This window comes from Gossypium hirsutum, chromosome A12, assembly GCF_007990345.1.
Source record: "Gossypium hirsutum isolate 1008001.06 chromosome A12, Gossypium_hirsutum_v2.1, whole genome shotgun sequence".
Lineage (NCBI taxonomy): Eukaryota > Viridiplantae > Streptophyta > Magnoliopsida > Malvales > Malvaceae > Gossypium > Gossypium hirsutum.
This window is the reverse complement of record NC_053435.1, coordinates 3,685,812-3,694,796: the sequence shown is the minus strand read 5'-3', so window position 1 is coordinate 3,694,796 and position 8,985 is coordinate 3,685,812. Positions and strand designations below refer to the sequence as shown.

The 8,985-nt window shown below is 33.3% G+C and overlaps 1 pseudogene; it reads right to left on the bottom strand.

Moving 5' to 3' along the window:
- Positions 1 to 761: 761 nt before the first annotated feature.
- LOC107931743 (uncharacterized) lies at positions 762 to 8,366 on the bottom strand (annotated as a pseudogene).
- Between the last annotated feature and the right edge of the window lie 619 nt (positions 8,367 to 8,985).

Genomic DNA, 8,985 nt, shown 5'->3' with positions numbered 1-8,985 from the left:
AAAGAATATAGATTCGAACATGTTTTTCTTCTTATTTAAGGATTAAAGAAAGGTTATAAATAATAATAATAATATTTTGCAATTAATTAATGAAATAAAGATAAATATGATAATAATATATAATATAATTAAATATATTATTCATAAAATAATAGTAAACGGTATATAACATAAAAATAAATAATTGATAATATGATATCCCAGTAAACTTTATAATTACAATTATGAAAGCTTATATAACTTATTAATTACGGGAAAAAACTTATTAATTAAGAAAAAAAATCATATAATTTATAAATATTACTATTTTCTTTGTAATAGTTAGTTGAGAATATATTTATATTAAAATTTACAATGTTAAAAAATTAGCTTACAATTATATGTTTTTAAATTTATGGCAATATAAAATGTTATAATATTCATATCTTAATTAATTAACTTGCAAATGCAAATAAAAAATTAAATAGAAAAAAAATATATATTAATTTTTTATTGATATTATGCTTTAATTTTTTTGGAATATTCTTTTTATATTTTGGAATAAAATTTTGAAAATTTTATATTAATATAAAATAATAAAAATGATTTTAATTACATTTTTATAAAAAATAAATTAATTTACAATATTGTGATTTGATAAAATTACACACACAGCCTATCATTAGAACTAATATATTTTATAGGTATGTAGAGAATTATATGTTAAAATTATGTATATGAATAAATTCTAAAATTAAATTAAAGATGATTAGTAAAAAATGTAAAGAAGCATGAAACCTACATTCATGTAACTAATATTGATAAAAGAAGATTGAAATATGGAGGAATCAGTTTTATACAGACATCTAACTAATTTCACTTCACTGTGTTTCTTTAATGTCCTACCGAGTGGCTGATGTTAGAGTTTAAAAAAATGATAAAGAGTATAAGATCCGATTCTATACAGACGATCTATTTCTTAAACAAATGGTAGTTTCTGTAGTGAATAATAATATCACTGAAACAAATGGCGGCATGACTCTTCAAGTTCCTTGAAACACTTACCTGTCATGGTATTCTTTAGCAGAACCAGAAACAAGAAGTTTCTACTTTCTATGCAATGTTGATATGTTCTTCCCATGAAGATCCATCACAAGATCCCGTAGCTCAGGGAACACTGATATAAGTAGTCGTTCTAAGATTGCATAAGCAAGTTGCTTGATACATATAGCAGACTGCAACCCAAAAATGACATGTACATATAATTACAAGTATGAAAAGCGGAAATACAATGGAACTAAGAGAATAATATCAACATCATACACTTATTCTAGTACGTGGGGAAAAAAAGGATAAAATTTCCACCTGAGTGAAATAGTAAATGTCTCTTGCACACCGTCGGTATTGCTTATATCCAATCAGGCCAACTAATGTTGCTGGGGGTCCATCTGGCAGAATCCAGGGGAAATACATGACATATAAATAAATTGATCATCAAGTACTTTTATGATCAACAAAGTTCAATGCTTACGACATCATAAACTAGATATAAGAAAAGAAAAAATGAAAAAAATTAGAATTATAATCAATGAACTATGGACCAAGAAATTAAACCAAAAGCAATGAATTGCAGGCACGTAAAATATAGATCCAAAAGTCATGGCTGATCAGACAAGATTTTAATAACACAGAACACATACTCACCAAAAAGCATTTTTTTGATGTCGCTTGCTCTACGAGTAGCCTCAAGTTGTTGCTCAAAGGACCCAGGTTTAGAGGCATTACTTCCACCAAATTGGCTGAAGTTGAGCAGAGGTATTGGTGTCTGGTTGAGATTACTATTATCAAATTTGCTGTGAATGTCCCCAATTGCTCTAAAGAATTTACCACCTGGCCACAAGAGCTGGGAGAAGAAGGGAAAATTAGAAGAAACAGAACACATTGACTAGGTAAATAGTGAATGTGGCTCATTGATCTCGAGATTGGGCTACAGCTGTGAACTGAGCCTCAACCTAACACAGTTATCATTCAGAGATTGATTTCAGGTTAAAGACATCAATTTTAGCCAGATCTAGTAAGTGCACACACTGCTTTATGACAAAAACTCGTGCTTTTACAGCACCAGATGCTGAGCCAGTTATCGCGCTTAAACTCAAACTTAAATTACAATTTTCTAGTGTGTTCAGCCCTTACATCTTGAATCCATCGAATCCCTAGGGTAATTGTTTCCTCCTTCCGAAGCCAATATATCTGGCGCAAGAGCCAGTCATCGATGGCATCCTCCATCACTAGCTGTAATATTTGCTTAGATATCCAAAAGACCTGTCTTCTGCATCAATGAAAACATTTCCATTGTTTATGCCAATTTATTCTGGAAACAAGTCATTTTAAAACCCCATAATATGCTAATAAAGTTAATAGGATGACATAGTCTGAAAGACGAGAGAGGTACCACCTTCTAAAAGGTCACAACAAAAAAACTTGGAAGCAGTAATTGATCATTCAAACAACCAAGTAATTGAAATGACAGGCAAAAAATATTAGTAACACCAAAGTACAAGGTACCATATCATTCTCATCTTTCCAGATTATATTCCTGACGAAAAATACAACATTTTAGCAATTTATTAATTTCACAATATGGAATTACGGAAAAATTCACTCACCTTAGCCAGCCTCTTCTCTTAAGCTGAAACACCTTATCAACTAGATTCAGCAAAGGTACGCTCACGTTAGGCGGTGTCCACTGCACAAAAATCAATTAAATAATCATTCAAAATTCCAAAACAGAAAAAATGTTCTACATTAAATTAGTGTGCTAACTAAACTAACTATTCAAACAAAAGATCACTGATAATAGGGGTGGGTTACAGAATTACAGCCAAGCGGACACCAAAGAAAAAGGTTGCAGCAGCTAGAGAGTTTGTGCAACAAACCAAGAGTGATTTTCTAATAATGATGCTCGCTTTTGGTTGAGATTCTTATGAAAGCAATTTGGAGGAGGTGCTTCCAAGGGAACATAAACTAAGTATTGGTGACAAAGGAACACTAAAATCTTAACAGTAAATAAAACAGAGATAAAGCACAATACCTCAGGGGGCATTCCAACTGGATCCTCCAAATGGCTGGAGGTTGCTGATATTTTTACCTTAGGAGATCCACCCTGGCCAAACGGTTCAGGTTTCACACCTAAATTATGTTTCTCATAAATTAAATTAACAGACTCCCGACCACACTCTATTACCAGTGGCGGCAAATTCTTTGAGTTCAACTCATTGTCCAAATGCATATCAAGACCTTGTGAATATGATCCATCATCCTCATAACCATGGTCCCCATCTTTGTTACCATCTTCATTGTCAGAAGCACTATGTACCGTGTCTAAGTTATAATGCTTTGAAATGTCTTTAGCAATCTCATCTGCATTCCATGACAGCGTCCTGCCAGTGGCTGAAGAAGAGGCTTCACTAGGGGGAGAGGATGAACCAACTACTTTGCGCATTAAGCCGTCTGATACTCCCCTAAATTGGCGTACAATATCATCTACAGCATCATCCACATTGACTGTCAATAGAAAAGAGAATTCAAAGTATCAGCAATTAATAGAATAAAAAATGCCGTTTATGCACAAAAAAAAAAAAAACAGACAAGTCAAACCGATAAGTAAACAAACCATGCATGATTTTAAAAAAACTGCATATAGGATAGATACTCATCATTTACCATTCTAAGATGAGGGCGAAAAAGTATGTGATGCTTACACATATGAAGGATTATCAATAAGAATACATGTTCCAATATTAATGACATATTTAGGAGTTCGTAATGATGTTTGAGCCTAGAAGATATATGCAGGAATATATAGAACTGTTTGTTAAATATAATTGAGAAAATAGAAAAAAAAGAAAGAAAAAAAAGAACGGCAACAAAAAGAACTAATACCAAGCTTAAGCACTAGTGCACAGAAAATGTGTAAGGAGAAAAACAAACACAAATTGATTATTTTTGTTTAGAATTCACTTAAGAGTAAAAATAAATCATCTTAACAAGTAAAATGGAGAACCAGACAACTAGCTCAAAAGTAGGTGCAAAATACCTGCTCAAAGAGTCAGGTTCCTTTCTTCATTCCCAATTAAAAGAAAATGGTAAAATTAACAAAATAAACCAAAAAGGATGGAAATAAAGATACTGCACGGTATTACAGAAAAGCAAAATCATAGCAGAAGGAAAAGGCCAGAGTAATCAAATGAACTGAACACAATGTAACTGCGAAAGGATGATAAAGTATTCATAAGAAATCTGGAGATCAACTAATATTAAGCAAGCAATAAAATGTGTAAATCTCTGAAAGCTGGTATGGGTAAAATCCATTAGCGTAAAAGGTGACATCAATCGTATGGCTAAACATCATCTACCAGACAACTGAATGACAGACTGAAAGATAAAGCATATGATTGAGTTCCCAAACTTATTGATGCCCACTTGGAGTATCATTAGCTTATTGATTTTTTTAAGAAGATTTCTAGAAGATCTTGTGTTTTGAAGTAGTAAAACCACAAAGTGCAACTGACAGCCAGAAACCAGAGCATAAATAGTAAGGATGGCATAATAACCAAGAACAGAAACAACATACCTGCAAGGGTTTCCATCACTGATGAGGATTTTCCGAAAGAGTAATTCTTCAAAAGAAAATTACAAGCACAATTAGTGTTGGATGTCATTCATTTTATCCATAGAAAATAAGGGAGCACCCAATTCCAATAAGACACGCACCTTCGAGGAAACACTTAAAAAATCCCACACTTCATGCTGTTCAGCCACATTGGGTATAGACAACAGTTCCTGTAAAGAGGTGGCTGAGTTGAAGAAACAGGTTCAAAAGTAACCATCCTAAAAAAAATGAAAGACTAGGACATCAATTACTTGCAGATATTTGTCAAGATGAATGCACCGCTGATGAACAAAAGCATCCTCAGTGCTTGATGAAAATATCCTTTTGGGGGGCAAATGTAATGAATAATTGGGAATTTCTTTCAGATGTCGATGCAACCGTTCAAAATTTCTGTATCTGCAGATTAAAAAGAGAGAGACAAGATTAACCATTAAAGAAGAAATAAATCAAATTCTCAGAGCTTCATTTTGTTCTCTTGAGATCAATACATTGTGGTTTAAACTTTAAAGACTTCAAAATATCAAGAGGGACATTGAACTAAGTAAAGGCCCTTAAACGGCATTTTAACATTTTCAATTCTTTTCTCGTTCAAAAAAAACATTTTCAATTCTCTTAGTTTTTTTTTTTTTTAAGTTGGGCGAGATAAAACCTTCTATTGACAAACCAAGTTCTGTTTTCCGCATCAGTCACAGAAATTGAATAAACTGCAAATGATTTTGATGCAAGTTTCTCAAAGTATGCTCCAATAACCTGCAGAGATAGACAGAAAATAGCAAATCTAGTTTTAGATAAGAGAAATGAGAGTGACTGTGAAAACAATCAACACGACCAAGCTCAAGAACTATTTTAATTTATATCCCATGTCACACCTTGATTCATCTAGCAGTGCAATTTTCAAATTTGCATAACTAGCAGCACTATTGACAGGAATCTTTACCCGACACCTAAGCTTGGGAATATGTGGCCCCTCATTGCGAAGTACTAGATTTGAGGCAATCTTACCCCCATATTCTTCACTATGCCTGTCAAAATCAGGGCCATAGCATTCTGAAAAAATAGGCCCTTCAACATCTACACTAAGTGCCTTCTTTGTATCAGTTCCAACTTTCAAATCAGAGGTACTACTGGATCTCTTAAGCCTAATTTTATTTCCATCAGCAGCTTTCTCACTAACATTATTAAATGTATTAACATGACGATCTCCTTCAAATGATGATGACTTAGCTAACTTTGTGTCTATCATGTTATCATCACATGACTGGGTGTCAAGGCTCAAGCCATGTTCTAGTTGCGTCCTAGTTTTCTCTTCGCTTCGCATAGAAGTTCTGGTCTTGTTTCTTGAGAAATCATTTACTGAATTCCCCATCAGTACACTACTCTTTGTCTCAGAACCTTTAGGGATAGATTCTTGATATCCTGTTTTTACATATTTTCTCTCCTTCTTTTTGTAGTTTCTTCCTTTTGTCCACATGTTTTCAAGATTTTCAGGAGCAAGAACTTCAGTTCTTCTCTGGTTGCTGCCTCTAATTTTCGAGCCCAATCAGCTGGTCTATGGTGCACTGGTTCTTCCTCATATCTGTTACAAACTGGATATGTTTCTTTCTGATTGTCAATTCTAACCAAATTTAAATCAGTTTCTTGTCTATTCAAGGACGGTGTTTTGCATGACAAAGAACCATCATCACGTACTCCCACTGAAGACTGATCAAAACCTGCCACGATCTTATTCAAATCTTCTTTAATGGCAAGTAGAACATATTCAATCACTTCATTGATATACCTAACAAAACATATAGGGAAAAGGGATAGAATAAGGATTCTTTATTAACAGAGGAAAGTATATACTAAGTTAAAACAAAGTGCTTGAAGTTCAGCATGGGTAACCTTCTAAACATTCTCCACCCATTGGTTTACATACAGTGGTCAAGGGTAAGAATTTAATCGAGTTGTATAAACACAAATCATTCCACTCTATTTAAGAACCAAATAAACACTAAAAAAATGCATTTCCAATTAACATCAAAATTCTTAACCTAAAAGTTTAGGTTAACTAAGTTAAACGGAATGGCAATTTTAAGTACGGTACGAATTCCGTTTTTTGCTATCTAGAAGTTAAAGCTTGAAAACTTACCGAGGGCTTGCCAAATTCAAAAGAGGTAGCACTACCAAGCAAGTTACAATCTCACGAGCAATAGTTCGAACCAAAGGACATTGAGCTTCTCGAGGTCTCAATACTACTGCTAAAACTCCGCCAAAAAGCTGCTGAATAACCTGAAAAAAATAAAAATAAACAAAAGCAACCCCTGAAATGCAAAGGCAAAATGTGTTTTGATCAGAACACTCCACTCACACCTTGTACTCACTCTCTGGTGAAAGCAATGCAGGATGAAGCTCTCCAGAAACCATAAGGTGGTGTTTCAATCTTTCATCCCTCTCCTCAGATGATAATGTTGCCATAACATCAACACCTATTGCAGCTTGGTTTCTTCTAAAAAGATCCAAGTGATCTCCTATCAAATCAACTATATCCCTGAGACATTAGACAACCATTTGAAAGCCTTGAGCTTTAAAAGCGTGAAATATGTTTAGAGCGGAAACCTTCTTAAACTAAAAACCCACCTTGTAAGCAAATCAACAAGGTTTATCTCTTTCACCCTTTCAGTTATTTCAGCAATAGCATCCAAAATCAATGCACGTATCAGCTCAGGGGCTTCTCTATCTTGAGTTATCTCCGAATACCACAAATTAATGACAAAATCCCTAAGTATTTTATCAATAAATTCATTGAGAGCAGCCTCAACTATAGGAGAATCAATCTTCTGCTTCGACTTGGGTGGAGGCGGTGAGCTAGAAAGGCGGGAATCATTCACAGACAACTGTTTCCTCTCCAAATGAGATAAATAGGTTCGGGGATGAACTGATTTAACTTTCCATTTGAACTCAACCTCATTAGCTATAGCTCTGAATGTGGAAACAATAATAATTGCTATAGGTAAATTCATCCAGATTGACGTACTTGTATCTGCACAAATTAACAAAAGAAGAAGATTAATAAAACAGAGTACTCCTGAAACTTCAAAAAATTACTTATAATCCATTCATAAATGTAGAAATGAAACTACATAAACACAAAATAGTAATGGAAAACCAAAACATGATCAATCAACAGAAATGCAAAATACAATGTTTAATTGATTCCTAATACGTTGGAATCGTCCGAAAAACTTCCAAGAAGTATCCAAATGATGTAGAATCAAAGAATCATATATTAAAAAAATACAATTTAAATATCTGAAAGAGAAACAACATAAAACAAATAATTATTTTTTGGAATATTATCAATTAACTTACGAGACAAGAAATAAGTGACGATAAAGATAACCATGGCCAACCAAAGTGTACGTCCTTTGGCTTCGTCAATCAGATCCTGTATTGTCTCCATTGGCTTCATTATCCAGCTTTTGTTTGTTTCTTCCCGAAGGATTCAGGAATTCAAATTATTAAATCTTTTTAAACATTGAAGAGGGAAACAGAGAAATCATAAAATTCAATCTTCTTCTCATGCATATATGGATATATCGTCGGATCATCTAAGCTTCAGCGGTTGTTGAAATTGAAATTTCAAAGAAAGATAGAGAAGGGTAAAACAGAGCATGTGGAATTTGGTTGTGTTTAATTTATATAGAAATATGGTTTAGTAGTTTAGTTAGACAGCAATAAAATGCGTGGGAAAAGGAAACAAAGGTTTAGGAGATTATGATCGTCTAAAATGTTGGCACGTAAGAAGCTTGACTGCTTTTATTTTTATCCGAAATGTTATCGTATGTCTCTGGCTAAGGATGACTTTTCACATGACATGGGTAATATTTTCTATGTCTACGTCGTCATGATAAAATACTCCCACCTCTCAGTCTTATCCGCGGTCGTGGATTAAATACAAACTTTTCAGATCCAAATATAAAATCTTAATATTTTATATTTTAATCATTTGAAAATATTTGTGTAAAATGAATTATAAAATAATATTATAAATAAAAGTTTAATTGTTGTTATAATAATTATGTTATATGAGGTGTACAACAATACAATGATAGTGGTTTACGGTATAAGAGGTGTGAAAATTTGTTAGAAAGAAGGCAGTTCATATCATAGGTGATGCGAAAAGTCGTTAGAAATGGTGACTTGAGGGAGTTAAGGTTGCACTCGAGCAAAACATGAATATCATGTTTGATGACATGATCATTCTTTTCTTGGAAAAAAGGGTATTTATAGATAGGAGAGCACTTGGAGTGATCCCTGTATTCCATTATTTCCTCATTAGTAGAGTCTAACTT